The sequence below is a fragment of the Ctenopharyngodon idella genome, chromosome 7 (assembly GCF_019924925.1).
Source record: "Ctenopharyngodon idella isolate HZGC_01 chromosome 7, HZGC01, whole genome shotgun sequence".
Taxonomy (NCBI): domain Eukaryota; kingdom Metazoa; phylum Chordata; class Actinopteri; order Cypriniformes; family Xenocyprididae; genus Ctenopharyngodon; species Ctenopharyngodon idella.
Window position 1 is genome coordinate 50,333,550 of NC_067226.1, and position 16,634 is coordinate 50,350,183.

The 16,634-nt window shown below is 39.9% G+C and overlaps 1 long non-coding RNA gene across 1 annotated transcript; it reads right to left on the minus strand.

Moving 5' to 3' along the window:
• Positions 1–11,766: 11,766 nt before the first annotated feature.
• LOC127516596 (uncharacterized) lies at positions 11,767–13,198 on the minus strand. The gene is made up of 3 exons (XR_007931035.1): positions 13,141–13,198; positions 12,252–12,335; positions 11,767–12,077 (listed from the first exon to the last, which is right to left on the minus strand). It is a non-coding gene; the product is annotated as an uncharacterized LOC127516596 (long non-coding RNA).
• Between the last annotated feature and the right edge of the window lie 3,436 nt (positions 13,199–16,634).

The following is a 16,634-nucleotide window of genomic DNA, read 5'->3' on the forward strand; positions in this document are numbered from 1 at the left end:
AGGACTAATTTTCATTTTCCTCAGTTATTTTCCTTTATTTCCAGATTAAATCATAGGCTTGTTCTTACGTACCAGAGCTCGTACGCACATGCGCACTCTTTAAAAACAGTGCTTTAAATCTCTTGACAAACTAAAATATCTAAATGACATTTGTATATATTAGAAATAAAAAATATACATTGTACTTAATGTCAGTGTGACGAGCAGGGCGGGCGAGAGCCGTGAGGGAACGGCGCGAGGCCGGTGACGCGAGAGTTAACGAGCTCCACCTGTGAGGCGCACCGGCCTTGAGTCTCTCACGGAGGAGCTCCGGAAGCATAAAAGGAGGAGCGACGACAGTGAAGGACGAGAGAGGACCAGGCCTGGACTTTATTTTGTTTTATTATGTTTGTGTGGCCGGCAGACGTCCGCGAGGGTCTGCCGGCATTACTTTCCTTTTGTTCTTTGTTTATTTTATTAAAGTTTATTGTTGAATGTTCGCCGGTTCCCGCCTCCTTCTTCCCACATCATACGAATTGTGTTACATTGGTGCCGAAACCCGGGAGGAAGGAGGGACATGCTGTCGGAGAGCCCTCGCTGCTGAGGGGGATCGCGGTGCTGCGGAGTTCGGGCAGCGCGGGAGTGAAGACCGCGAGAGGCTGCCCGAGGCGGTGGTACTGGAGCCTTGTGAAAGGTGGGACGGAGACCCGGATGCCGTGCTCCTGGGACGAGGTGGGGTGGCTGCCGTCCTGGAGGGAGCGGAGGAATGCCGTCGTTTGCCGTGGGCCGGAGCCTGCTACCGTCCGCCATGAAGGGGAGGAGCAGGGAACGGCAGATTCGCTGCCGGCTGCCCTCAGCCGGAGGAGCCATCGCCGGCCGCCAGGAGGCGGTCGAGGATCGGGCCGTCCACCGAGCGTCCAGTGCCATCGCATGGCACCGCGAGGAAGAGCCTCTCGGCGGGCTGAGGACTGAGCGGCAGTGTGTCAGGGAACCGGATCAAGATTTTTTTTTTTTTTTTTTTTTTCCCTCTCTTCCCTCTCTCGTTCTGTCGCTCCCTTTGCTTCCGTCTCCTTTCTCTCGTCTCGTCTGTCCTTACCCCCAGGTGCTGCGGCCGCCGAGACAGGCCCCGGGGGGGAGTAGAGCGCAGTCTCGGGAGTAATCCCCGGCCTGCGAGGGGCGATGGGGGTATGTGACGAGCAGGGCGGGCGAGAGCCGTGAGGGAACGGCGCGAGGCCGGTGACGCGAGGGTTAACGAGCTCCACCTGTGAGGCGCACCGGCCTTGAGTCTCTCACGGAGGAGCTCCGGAAGCATAAAAGGAGGAGCGACGACAGTGAAGGACGAGAGAGGACCAGGCCTGGACTTTATTTTGTTTTATTATGTTTGTGTGGCCGGCAGACCCTCGCGGACGTCTGCCTTACTTTCGTTTTGTTCTTTGTTTATTTTATTAAAGTTTATTGTTTGAATGTTCGCCGGTTCCCGCCTCCTTCTTCCCCCATCATACGAACTGTGTTACAGTCAGCTTGCTTATTTTGCTCAAGATAACGATTTATTAAGTCCACATGTCATAAAAACAAGAAACTATGCTTCTAACCACAGCTCGAGAGCTGTCGTTCTAACCACACAAGTTTGCGATGCAGTTTGCAAATGTTTGTTTGAACTATGGTTTCGGGAAACACCAAATCGCTGAACTATGCTAGTAACGACGGACCTTGCGATGTTAGTTGGCTAACAATGCTTTTGGGAAACGCACCCCAGATCGGCTTTATTTCTGTCAGACGTCTACAGAAGTTCTTATTGGGAATTAACAGAGGTTTAGATGTTGATGTTTGGTTGAAAATAATATGTGTTTGAAGTCACCATTATTGTGATCAGTATTTGCTTTAGTTGGGCCCTTGACATTTGCTAGTTTATTTCTCTTTCAGCAATTGCAGGTGTTTTCAGAAAATTATTCTGCATTGATAGAGAGATTGAGAAGACAGATCAATACATGTTTTAATGGCAGTCAAATGACTGGATTAAAGTGGTTTAAATGACTGCTTTTTCTGTACTTTCATGACTGACTTAAATAATTATGCAGCTGAAGCATTAATGAAAAAAGTAATAAATTCAGCTGCTGACACAACCTCTTGTGTAAACATTGAGACACACTTATACATCAACAATCATCATACAAACTTCAACAATGGTGACAATCAAAAATATTCAGATTAAATAGTAAAACAATTCAGCTGCAGAATTTTTTTGTGCTGCAATGCATGCTGGGAATCTGAATGAGTTTTGTGTGCTGGCATGAAGCATGTCACCATGAAGATATTATAAAAGGATTGTAGCCTTTATCTTCAAGACACACCGGCTGAATTTCTGGCCTCAGTGAATAAATCATTATTTTTAGTTTAAACTGAGCATCTGCTCTTTTCTCCCTAAAACAAAACCAAATGTTAAGGCAGGAACACACCAAGCCGACAGTCAGCCGTTGGGCAGTTTTTGTTCGTCGGCCGACTAAGTTTTCTCAGTGTGTTCCGTACCATCGGCTGAAGTCGATCCTCGTCAGCTTTTTTTCGGCCGATTTGACATGTTGAATCGGTGTCGGAGCTCGTCGGTCAGTTTTTGCTTCACATCACATAACAAATGCAGCTAATCAAGTGCAGAGGTACGGCTCTGTAACGCCTTGAAACTTATTACAATTGTTTTAACAACATTTTTAGTTTTTTATAAAGGCCATTGGTTTTCTAACATTTGTATGGTTAGCTGTTTAAAAAAAATTAAAACACAAGACGTACATTTAAATGTAAATCATCGGTCACCACCGAAGCACAACCTGTCATTTTCTTTGAAAGAGCAATGAATCTTGGGATAGGCTGGGATTTGAAAGATCCACTTGTTCTGTTCTTCACTGCCCGAGGAAAGAAAGATGAATTTATAGGCCGCATTCAAAGAAGCCTTTGAAATAGAAAAGCCTTTGTTGCACCGTAAGGAATTTGTTCTTCGAAATAACTCTCTAAATTGAGACACAGCTTATGTATCCTCAATATGTTTGAATTATGATTTAAACCATGTTGGATTTTGTGATATAATGATCTTCTGATGTTGGGAAACAGTCAAGAGATCAGATTGCTGGTTGTAGATGAGTTTATTTGAGCTGCTGTTGTTGACATGTTCTTTTATGTTTAGCACAAAAGAATTAGATATTTTATACCCAACCTTCACTCCTTCATGAATAAACAATATTTCATTTAGCTGAGGCACATAATGTTGGTGCTCATTGATTCACATTCATCCAGTCATTTCTAATATAAAGTCATGATTAACACATGAAACTCAATATAAGAGAGAGAAGTAGCCACAACAGCATACAGAGATCCTTAAAACACAAATGAGGAATTTAAAAAACTCACACCATCTTCAGTTACATGAATTATATCATGATAGAATAGAAAGAAAACAGTATAAACATACAGTATAATGATGAGTATATGATGCCCTTTGACCCCTCACAAAATTCAATTAATTCTGAAGTTAGTAAATAACACAAAACGAGACAGAAAGAGTTTGTGAAAGCAAACAGCAGTTCTGGACGTCGAGGCTCTTAATTAACAACTGAACAACAAACGTCAATATTTGAAACTGTTTATTTAGACTTACATGATAACCTACTGTGTAAGTCTCTTATTTTATTGTGTAACATTATCTGAGAGACGTGATCGTCAGCGCTGTCAGACATTAGCAGCACACAGCTCAAGTTACTGCCAGAGGAATCATCAGACTCATTTAATTTTATTTTTAATGCTATTTTGTTTATTTTTGCCACCCATTTTTGCTATCCAATCACTGCACTCAAACACGGAGGATATGACTGGTTTACGATGATCAAACCAGATATTTTCGAATAATCATCTATGGGCTGGAAATATTCCTTTATTTAAACAACTTCAAATTGATCTAATTATTGATGATTGTATCATAAAGTAAGTGCATGAAAAAATATCATTTAATACAAGTTTCCCAACTGATCTGAGATCATATAGACACTGGCTCTCTGAACAGACTGATCCAGAAATCACCAGATATGAGACTATCATTGATGAACTTCTGAACCTTTGATTCTCATTCTGGTTCCTCACACTGACCAGATCAGTGTGATTCTGTCTGCAGTAACTCTGAGCTTCTCTCCACTTCATCGTCTGATAGACAAAGACGAGTCCTGTGTTCACTTTAAGAAAAACAAATGGAAACAGATTCATGAATCAGTTTGTTCATTATTCTTATGCTGCTTTATGGTTTGGATGTGAATAAGAGCAGCAGTGGAAACATCAGAAACATGTGTCATTCAAAGACTGTTTCTACAACTAATGATATATATTCACAATATATTCATGATGATTTTGCTGATATAACATCAAAGGGGACCTATTATTCAAAATTCACTTTTTAAGGTGTTTGAACACAGATGTCAAGTCAGGTCACCTTTATTTATATAGCGCTTTTTACAATGCAGATTGTGTCAAAGCAGCTTTACAGTGATAACTGGTATATAATTTTGGCTGCACAGCAGCTCTTAAAGAAAATGGTGTCAATGCAGGCAGATGCAAAGCACTGTTGAATATCAAATGTCAAATGTCAAGTGTCCCCAACTAAGCAAGCCAAAGGCGACAGCGGCAAGGAACCCAAACTCCAACATCAGGTGGCAAACAGGTGGCAAATAGGTGTTAAAAAGGAGAAAAAAAACCTTGGGAGAAACCAGGCTTAGTCGGGGGACCAGTTCTCCTCTGTCGAACAGTGCTTTGTTACGATTCAGGTAGCTATCATAAGTCCGAGGGGATCGCAACATTCAAAGTATTTATTCCAGTTCCATCCAGTTGAGGATCGTATTCATCACGCCGGTATGGACGGTTTGTTGAGGAACTATGCCACTGGTTGTCGTGTTGATGAGGCCCTCACAGTGGATGATCTAGTTGACTCAATCTCTGCTGATACTTCAGGGCTGCGTTGTGGTCGTGTCAAGGCGCAGGTCCTCGATCTCACCTGGACAGATGTGTGTCCACAGTGTGTGTAAACAACCAGCCTATAATAGTAAAAATCCACCCAATACTTTTTTCTAATCCTCATTTATCATTCTCAGTCTCTCAGAACACGCTGTTTGATATTTCCCCCTACTCCTACATAAGAGTAGGGAAACCCCGCCCATGACTGGTGATGATCTGCCCTGTTAGCATAGACACACCCCTGAGTGAGAAGCACAGAATCAGCCATTTCTGTTTACTCACTGTATCAGCTAGAGATGTACAATGTCTGTGCCAAAAAAAATTACAGATGTTCTGTTGTTGGATGTACCAACGAACATACAAGGCTCCATAGACTCCCGCCATCTGAGTCACTGAGGACACCATGGTTGAAGTTATTACTCAAGGATGGATCAAACTGTACAAACTGTACATCTCCAGAGCGATACTGGTCACGGCAGAGAGAGAGCTTGCGCACTTTATTACAGTCCATGGGAGTATGCTATCTCCAGTCTGCAACATTGAGAGGTGATGGGGTTAGTTCAGACCAGTCGGGCTGGCCAAGGCTGGGGAGCACCACAGCAGCTCTGGTTTAAAGCCACCAAGAGGCAGCAGAAAACCATGGTGGTGGATGAAGTTACCAGGCTGGAGCAGGAGCGCTTCCACGTAAAGGTAATATCCCGGGGCAGTCAAGGAGCCTGGATGTTATGGGATGTAACTGTGAACAGGCGCATCACCTGGGCAGATATCTGAAGGATGCCACAATCTAGGCTCAGCTTCCCAAAAAGACTATAAGACAGCTGCAGCTCGTACAGAACGCTGCTGCCAGGATTCTGAGCAGAACCAGAAAATATAAACATATTACACCAGTCCTCAGGTCCTTGCACTGGCTTCCAGTTACATTTGGAATTGATTTTAAAGTACTGTTACTTGTTTATAAATAACTCAATGGCCTAGGACCTCAATACATTGCAGATATGCTCATAGAATATAAACCTAACATGCATCTCCCCATTACATTTTGTGTTTTATATCTGTTTGTATATTGTTCTTTTGTATATTGTTCAGTGTTATAAATGCATGTGATGATACTTCTTGATATTGTAGTCCATCTAGTGGTGTTTAATATCAAATTACTCCTTGTTTAATGACTCACATTTTGGTGGACATCACAATATCATAGAATGCATTGTATATTTGTTATATTTATCAGAGTATAAATGGACACAAACCTACTAGATAACTCCCCCATGCAAATTAACTAATTTTCAAACAAAGGAAATCCCCCGCCAGAGAATTGCACCTTTCTCATTGGTCAAGCCATGACTCGAAGGTGTCGACTGTCTGGAGAGTTCAAAAAGCCCCCATGCAAATCACACTCAGGTCTAGTTCTTCTGGTCTACTCTTTGTTCCTGCTGATACTATGAATTGCATCATGTGAGACCCCACCCGGCACCCGAGCCGGGCTGGTAGGCCTCACTTCCTTTCAAGCCATGAACAACTACCTCGACCACAAAAGAGTCAAATTAACAGTGCATGTTTGTATGAATTTCTTCATTCAACGCAGAAGATATTGATTACGACTTAAGCACCATCGGACCGAACCATCAAGGATTTCTCCTGAATCTGCAGATCCGGACACTCAACAGTTAAGGCATTTGTAAGGCATTATCATTTGAACACTAAACGGCGATTTAGTATTAAGATTGTGAACCCCTTTGTTAACAAAGGTGCTTTATAGTATTGAAACTGATGGTTTGTCCAGCTTGTTATTTTTGACCCTTTCCATTGCTTCATTCCCCTGCTATGATACAGTTCAAATTCATTTTCACTCTCATTTCCTATGTATGTGTGGATTGTATGTTTGTGTTTGTTAGTTTAGTTATGTGTTTGTGATTTAGTTAAATAAAACTTGTGTGAACACTCCTGTGAGTTGATTCTGATCTGCTTATAAAACCAATGTCCCTGATTCACAAGTTCACCTGCCCATTCAGTCTGAATGGTTAATAGTAAAACAAACTTGGCTTGCTGTCCTAGAAGGAGGTTCGAACCTGAGGCTCGGCTCGAGCTCTGAGTTAAACCCCCCTATAACAATACTGCATAGAGGGAGAAATAAAGGAGGAGATGGTGGAAGAATTGTCACTGGGATGACGCAGTGACTGCTGCTTATATACGCTCATAATGATAATTGACAGGACTGAATGTTTAGGCTACTCCCGAACCTACATTTGGAACTACATTAACGATTACGATCACAGCTACATGCTAAGAAAGCAATGTTTTTTTGTGGCCACGGAAAAATATCCTTTTTGGAAAGTTGATAGACGTTCAATACTGAGTGTTCGCTGGCCGGACAGATTAATTGATTGTAATATTAATTCAGCTACATTAAGTTAATTTGATTAACTGATTCAAATATTTATAATTAATTCTAATGAGTTATGATTAATTATTCATATTTCCTTTGAGCTAATTTGCTACACCTGATGAAACTATAAACCATAAATAAAACAACAAACACACTCACCAATGAGAAGAAGAATGAAATACAGAGTTTGCTCCATTTCTGAGGAAGAAACACATTGAAAAACTCAGATACTCACATATTCATCTTGAAGTAAAACATAATCATGTAATAAAAAACATTTTAGAAGTTTTAGTAATCATTCAGACAATATTAACATCTCAATGTCTAGTTGTGTTTGAAGAATGAACATATGAGTTGTTCTTACTTTAGAGGTCGTGTGTTTCTGTCCTGAGTCTGATCTATTTGAAAGAAACAAGTAAAAATCTTGATTCTCATTTTATCCAGAATCGTGCAACTCTAACACAAATTAAAATAACACATGCACGTTCATCTTCCCCACTGCTGCAGCAGTTTTTTAAAATGTTATGTATTTAGCCCTATATGTGTCGTAGGTTTTTATATTCTTTGTCAACACACATTACATATTATGTATCTGCATCCACTAATCTTCCATCCATACTGACTAGTGCTGGCTATTCGACAATTCAAATAGCCAGGGGGGTTCTCTGTGTTCAGGCCGATTACCGAGCTCAGAGCCCTCTCCCCAGACAGCACGCCAAATACGTTTACCAATTAATTTATCTGACTTATTTGTAAGTGTGAACTCGTGAAATAATATTTTATGATATGTATCTGTACTTTTACTCAAGTTCTTGATTTGTGTACTTCATCCACCACTGGTCTGATGTTTCTGTCTTCAGCTTTAAACAGTGTGATCATTATATCTGCTCTCATCCCTCATTCATCATCACATCATTTGTGTACTACTCTCAACTAATTTTCATATTTTACTTCCTCCTTATTTGTATAATTTTCCTCCTCTCTTTCTCTTTATTTGCATTTTGACATCTGTGTCAGTCAGTGTCAGTCTATATGAATATGGACCTTAATTAAAACATTATTTATATATTAACATTCATAATTTATATTTTAAATTGAACATCTAAACAGCTGCTTTAATATTATTGCTGGACTGTATAACTCGTGTCACATCCCTGTTCGGTTTGACATGTATGTTTGTGTTTCTCTGTTTTGGGCCACTTTTTTATCTGGTGCTGGTGACAAAGAGGAAGAAACGTTTTTCTGCTCTCATGGTCTTTCTTCTTTTCCCTCTTCTGAGAGCAGAGACCCCTGGTGTTGAGGAGGAGACATTCACAACAGAGACGAGATAAAGACATTAAAGTGCTCATATCGTGCTTTCATTCCCCTGAAGTTCATTTATAATGTTAGTAAAGGTTGTTGGACTCTCATTATCCCACTGAAATAATAACATCAATCTCTGACGTGAAACAGGATAAACAGTGAGTGTTTTTGTTCTAGTCATATTTCATATTTCATCCAGTCTTATTCATTGTTATGTTCCACGTATGTTTTGTATTTTGTTTTTTGTTTGTTTCCTCCCTCTCTTTTGTTATCTATCCATCGAGTTGTTTAGGTTGATCTTATTGGACGGGAAAACCATCAATCATCGTGGTGATGTCATGACCAGCGTTCTGCTAGTCTGCAGGTTGCTGATCGTTTAAAGGGCTTTGGCGGCGTTCCACCTGCAGTGAGCGTTTGGGCTTCGGACCTCACTCACCTTTGTCGAGCCAGAAGCAGTCAGCCAACCTACGTGTCTTTGAACTGTTAACTTAGTCTGTGGTTTACTGAGACGGTATTCTGTGAGTTGTTTGATGCACTCGTGTAATAGTTAATCTGATGGAGTTAGAGCGTGATACAAGTTTCACATGTTCATTGTATGTGCGCATTCGTATGCTGGTGTGAAGTCGTTATCTGTTAACCACTTGATTCGGTCTTGATTGGAAAATAATGATCCCCTTTGTTATGTACAACCCTACTCAGTGTTAATCTCAACCTCTCTGACAACTGTTAATTCCGTAGTGAGTGACGGCTCGAACTGGTAGCTAGTAATTTATGTTAGTTAATGTGTGGGTGTTCGCCTCCATTGTATTTTTGGTTATTTATGTAGTAAGTTTAGTTAAGGCATCGTATACGCCGAAGTTTTCGGTTTTGTTTCTACATCTTATTTTCGGTAGTTAGTTTAGGGGAGTGGGCGTTAGTTAAAGGGGTTTTGTTTTGATTATTTCTTTTGTTTGGTGACACCCTCGTTTTTTCTTACTTTTGAGTTCATATTTTTCTTGTATCGTCCAATTTCCCACCCGTGTCAAAAAACATCGGGTTATTTCTGCAACCCTTGTTGTCTGGTCTGCTCTCCCTCACACTGCAACAGCTGCATCTCACCTAAATGTTGAGTTCATTCCACTTAACATCTGTAAGCTCGTAACATTCATCTATTAGTTTTATTGCAGCTACATTTATTGCAGTTTTCTTAAAGGATTAGTTCACTTTAAAATGACAGAAATGTAGACATATGACATGTGAAGAGAAAGAACACATTCATATAGAAGTAAATATGTTCCTAATAAGGTAAGAGGAGTTATAATTGGGCAGAGGCTTCAGCCTTGAAGATTACAAAGAGATATAAGGGTAAGAAGAAGCACTCTTTCTCTGTCACACACTCTGCAGCAACTTTGTCTCTGTATGACTGTCTGACCTTCTTGTAAGAAATAGAATTTTTAAAAGACAATTTAAAGTGTTTGTCTCTTACGCAGTGATAGTCTTTTTATTTGCCACAACACCCTCAAGCCATCCTAGGTGTATATGACTTTCTTCTTTCTGATGAACACAATCAAAGTTATATTAATAAATATCCTGACGCATATAAGCTTATAATGACAGTGAACAGGATCAGCGAGTATGAAGCTGAAGAAAGTGCATCCATCCATCATAAACATACTCCACATGGCTCTGTGGGTTAATAAAGGCCTTCTGAAGCAAAGCGATGCATTTGTGTAAGAAAAATATCCATATTTAACAAGTTAAAGTGAAATATCTAACTTCCGCCAGACCGCCTTCCGTATTCAACTTATGAATAAAGTGTAAAACTCTCGCAGTTCAAAATGCTTACGCTACATTCTACCCCTTCCACTTCAGAAGGACTTTATTAACCCCCCGGAGCTGTGTGGAGTACGTTTATAATGGATGGATGCACTTTCTTGAGCTTCGTATTTGTTGGTTCACTGCCATTATAATGAGTGGACGTAAAGCTTGGGCTAATTTTCATTTTAAAGTGAACTAATCCTTTAATGTTAGAGGAATGTTTTTTTTTTTTTTTTCCCCCAAGTTTATTATGATGTTCCTGAAACATTCTTTCAACTTAATTTTTATTAATAACTCAACATTATAGGAATGTTGATTTGTAATATTCCAAGAACATAAAAATGTCTAGTTTCCTTAATGTTAATAGAACGTCATTTAAAGGTTATTTTGATGTTCCAGAAACATTTGAACACCTGCTGATAACAAACAGAATCACTGAACGAAAGAAAAACAACAAGAACATAAACTACAACTGACTTCAGCCACAGCCTTAGATGAAATCAGCTGAAGATAAAAGACGTTAAATCTTTCGAGATCTCAGCAGAGGAAGATTAAACAAACAGCATTACCAACTTAATTAATTACTAACCAGTTTTTGACTTCATTTCTGTCATACCTCTACAGAGGTTCTTATTGAGAATTAACAGAGGTTTAGATGTTGAGGTCTGGTTGAAAATAAGTTACGTTTGAAGTCATTATTATGGTGATCAGCCTTTTTTTAGTTGGGCTCTTGATCCTTGACATTTTTTTATGTTTTTTATTTTTATTTATTTATTTATTTATTTTTGTAAATAAATAGAGAGAGAGAACAGAAATTAATTTAAAAAGTAAGTGCTAATATTACTGGGTCAAATGTTGACGAAAAAGATGTATCTTTGGCAGTTTTTTGTAAATGGTTAAAGACTCAGCTGCTCAGATAGAGCTAGGCAGGTCATTCCACCAGCAGGAAACAGACAAGGAGAAGGTCCATGAGTGATTTTGTGCCTCTTTGGGATGGCACCATTCACTTGCAGAACACAAGCTTCTGGAGGGCAAATAAGTTTGAAGTAGTGAGCTTAGGTATAGTGGTGCAGAGCCAATGGTTGTCTTGTAGGCAAACATCTGAGCCTTGAATTTGATGCGAGCGGCTATTGGCATCCAGTGCAAACTGATGAAGAGAGGTGTGACCTGCACTCTCTTCGGCTCATTAAAGACCAGTCTTGCTGGCGCATTCTGAATCAGTTGCAGAGGCTTGACAGCATGCTGGAAGGCCTGCCAAGAGAGCATTACGATAGTCCAGTCTGGATAGAACAAGAGCTTGGGCGAGAATTTGTGTGGAATGCTCCGATAGGAAGCGTCTGATCTTCCTAATGTTGTATAAGGCAAATCTACAGGACCGGGCCATTGTAGCAATATGATCTGTGAAGCTTAAACGATCATCCATCACCACTCCAAGGTCCCTGGCTGTATTGGAAGAAGTTATGGTTGACAAACCAAGTTGAATGGAAAGGTTATGATGAAGTGTTGGGTTGGCACCAACCACAAGCAGTTCCCTCTTTGCAAGGTTGAGTTGAAGGTGGTGGTCCTTCATCCAGGCAGAAAGGGCTGTCAGGCAGGCTGCAGTGCGAGCAGCAACCGTTGGATCATCTGGCTGGAATAATAGGCAGAGTTGTGTGTCATCAGCAAAAACATGTTCCTGAATGACAGATCCTAGTGATGACATATAGATGAAGAGGAGAAGTGGTCCAAACACTGAGCCCTGAGGTACCCGACTGATAATGCGATTTAGACACCTCACCCCTCCAAGATATCCTGAAGGACCTACCTGAGAGGTAAGACTTGAACCATTGGAGTGCGGATCCCGAGATGCCCTTTGTCACGAGGGTTGACAGGAGGATCTGGTGGTTAACTGTGTTAAAAGCAGCAGACAGATCCAGCATGATGAGTACTGATGATTTGTAAGCTGCTTTTGCCAGTCTCAGGGCTTCAGTAACTGAGAGAAGGGCAGTCTAACAACGATTAACAACTACAAAATGGATTTTAGCAGGGTAGGTGATAGTAATTGCATGCAATTCAAATAAGCTATTGCCACAGAGAGATGGTAAAGGATTGAACTTCCATTCATTGGACATAAGCAAACCAGTACTACCACCCCTCACAGTCTGGTGTGGGGTGTAGGAGAAAGGGAAATTAGAGGAGAGGGCTGCCGGTGTGGCAGTGTCCTCTGGTCTGATCCAGGTCTCAGTCAGAGTCATGAGATGGAGAACTGAATGAGTAGTGATAGATATAATGAAGTCTGCTTTGTTTACAGCAGACTGCCAATTCCAGAGACCAATAGGAACAGAAAGTAATATACTAAAGGACATGGGTAAAATACACAGGTTGTTAGGATTGCACTGCTTCCAATGTGTGGCACGTGATTTACGAGTGTTAGTAATAGTAGGAATTTGGAAGCACATAGCTAAAACAGGTCATAAAAACAAAGAGATGAAAAGAAGCTGTATAAAAGAGGAAGGAAAGAAAAGAGCAATACTCAAGTGACTTGTCGGACTTTAGTTCTACCGCGGTACTTCACAGTTTATACCAACTTGATACAGCGTAATTTAGTGAATCAAGAACAAACGTGAGTTCAGCACATGAACATAAACAAAACAAAGTTTCCTAGCAACAAGAACAGCACTAAAATCAAATGAGAAAAACACAAAAACACTTACAGTATGTTTTTCCTCCTGTTGCCTGACTGCTTCTCTCACTTGTAACACTGAAGAAAACACTGCAACCTCTAGTGTAAAAGTTGAGACACACACTTAGACATCAACACTCATTATACAAACTCATCAACAACAATAGTGACAATCAAAAATATTCAAATATAAATAGTAAAAGAATACAGCTGCATAATTTATTCATGCTGAAATGCATGCTGGGAGCAGTAAATGATTTTTGTACACTGACATGAAGCATGTCAACATTGTTGAGTTTCATATGCTAATTGTTAATGTCTGTGAGAGTCTAAATGGTTTCATAGATTTTCAGAATATCAGATTCTCACAGTAGTGTCAAATAGTAAGTAGCACATTATTAAAACAAATTAATAACAAAACACACTTCTGATCAGTGGTCAGACTACTTCACGATGACATTAACAGCTAACATCATCTGATGCTGTTTTATCTCGACATTCTCTGTTGCATTACAAGTGTTTTCTGAACACACTATTAAAGCACTATTAAAACTAACAAAACAATCAAGAGTCAAGAGCCCAACTACACGAAACACTGATCACCATAATGGTGACCAAATGTTTGTTCCTCTTTCCTTCAGTGTTTCATCACTAATGTTCGATCATCACTTAATTATCTAATAAACCCCAACACTGTTTCAGTAGTGTGACACATATGAACACTGAGCAATGTTAATTAAACACAGGAGAATTTGCTGTGTAACATCCAACTTAACTTGTTCTAAGAACATTTTATTTCAACATTATGAGGACATTTAAAAAAAACCTTCTACAAACAATGAATAAATAAAGTTTTTGTGCGAACCTTTTGAGAACATTACTGAATAACAGGTAACATTGAACAAATGGTTCTATCACCGTCCCTGGAAGAACATTTGTTCATAACTTTGAGAGACCGTTAGCTAAAGTTACGAGAACGTTCCCTGTTAGTTAGGATGTAGCCACTAACACATATGCATGCTTAGCATGTGTAATTCTTTTTAGGATCTACTATAGCACCATCAGTCACTATATTTTAAACTATGACAGTGAATCACATGTAGAACTTTGTATCAGGGCTCTGTGTGGATGTACTTTTCATGTTCTGTTCTAGTGAAGTCCTGACAAAACTCAGCCTTGAAGGGAAAAGATATTGCCTATGTTTTATTTAATTGTGCTTGCAGGGGTTGCTTATTATTATTAGAGTCATGTGACCATGCCAAAGGAATAGTCTCCAGGAGAATTCAACAGCGTCCCAGACGAGAAGAGTTTATGACTTACTTCTGACCCTTACCAAAGTTTCTTACGTAAAAAGAACAAAGTCTGCAAAAGATAATGTCTTTAAATAACCTAATTTGCATGAAGAACATGTTCAGATGTTGCTATCAGAACCTGTAGAAATGATGTTAACTGATTACCCATATGACTATAAGTAATAGCGTTTCTGTATCCTAAGTTAGTTCAAGGCTGGATCTTCTTACTCATTTTCCACGGTCTATGGAAGTGTGGAGAACTTTGTCTTCAGTAAACTCTCTGTCAACTGATTGAACTTTAACTTTGACTCCTGGACCCGGTTGCATGAAACCTGTTAAGTAAGGGTATCCCTTAGAGCAAAAAAATCCCTGAGGCAAGAGATTTCTTTAAGAGTGTTGCAACAAACGTCTTAACTGTCACCCTTACCTAAGTGTTTATACTAAGCATTTCGCAATAGTTTCTGGCAAAACACGGCAATGGAGAAGCAGTTGCTATAGTTATGAAATCTCCCACAATAAACAGAACATAACGGACCACTGACTTTTAAACAAGTTTAACATTTACTAAATAACTGTTCTACGATATTTGAAGGCAGTCTGACAGACAACACACAGCATACTAAAATTCAAGCACATTGTTTCTGAGTCTAGCTACGACACTGGAGGATACTTAAAATCCCGCCGCGCCACTCACATAGTTTTCCATTAAATTACATTATATTAGTCCAACTCATTGTTTTTATATTGTACTTACGCATCAATGCCACTTTGCCTGTTTGGAGATTATTCATTGAATGATGCGTTCGATGACCTATATGCAGCACGGCTCGACGCCTTGTCCTGTGCGCTAAAAAAAAGAAATCTAAACTAAACTGGACCAAGGACAAAAAAAAGGCACTCTTGCGAACAAGGCAAAAGCCTGCTATGAGATAGTTAATTCAAGTGCATAGTGGAAGTGATAAAAATATAAAAAAACGCTGTGTTCATTCAATTTTATTTTTTACAATACACGCTGTTTCACGTCATACTTTGAACAGGCTTATTTCGATCGCTAAAAATACACATCGGTAGCTACTTCCTCATCCTCACTTAACATGAAATCATCCATCATGTTTGCGTTCAGCAGATGACTTAAGGGACCTGTTTTGATCCCTTAATTTTTTAGGGCTAAATGATAAATAAGGACTTTGTTGCAACGCATAACAGAACTTTTCTTAAATTAAGGGCTTTCATTCAACCGGGCCCTGGTCTTGTTGATTGAGCATATTGGTCTCTTTATGTGGTCTAACTGTAATTCCACTACAAAAGATATTTAATTAAATATGCTGCAACATGCAAACCGCACATCTGTGAAAGTCTTTACTGCAGTCTTAATGATCATGTCACAAGCGCAGGCAATCTCTCTTTTCACTTAACAGTGTTTCTTTTGGTGTTTTGCCAGCAAATAAATGCACTGCCAGTTTCAGCAATTTACAAGCAAGCAGCTCATGATAACAGTAATTTCAGCATCTCAGAGCGGCTTGGTTCACAGGTAATGAACCATGTTGCTCTGAGACGCTGAAAAACACTGTATCGTGATCTGCATATGAACACAGTGTTGTGCTTCACTCGGATAGCAGAGCATATATTTAAATAAATTCAGTACAATGCCAGTGTTGTGCCCAATTTTGTCTTACTGCCAAATTATTACCCCTCTTGTTGAAGCCACTACCTGATTGCCTATTCCTAACCCCACCCTCACACCTAATCCTAAACCTACCTATACTGGGGACTTGTGTGTGTGTGTGTGTGTGTGTGTGTGTGGGAGGAGGAGGGGGGTGTAATAATCTGACAGGGTTCAGAATTGTCTGCATCAGTAGCTAATGGCACACTTCTGCTAATGGTAACACTTACCTAGTACGTCAAGATATGCAGGACAGTAAACGGCTGATGGAAACAAAAGTAATACTATTTTTGGTAATTTAGTGCTCTTTGCTATGCTCCTCTGTTTATTCTGTCTTTTTGGGCTGCATTTTTTATTTTTTTTTTAATCAGTGAAGTGTTTGAAGCCCATAGCCCTTTTTAACAGTCATAATAAAAATGCCTTTATTTAATAAGACAGCAAAAAGATTGCTTTTCCGCATTTGTAATTGTGTTCAAAGGGGCACACAAATCGGACCACGCAATGCATCAGTTGAAAAGAACAAAGGCTACATTCACACTGTCAGTCCAAATCCGATTATTTGTTTATCCG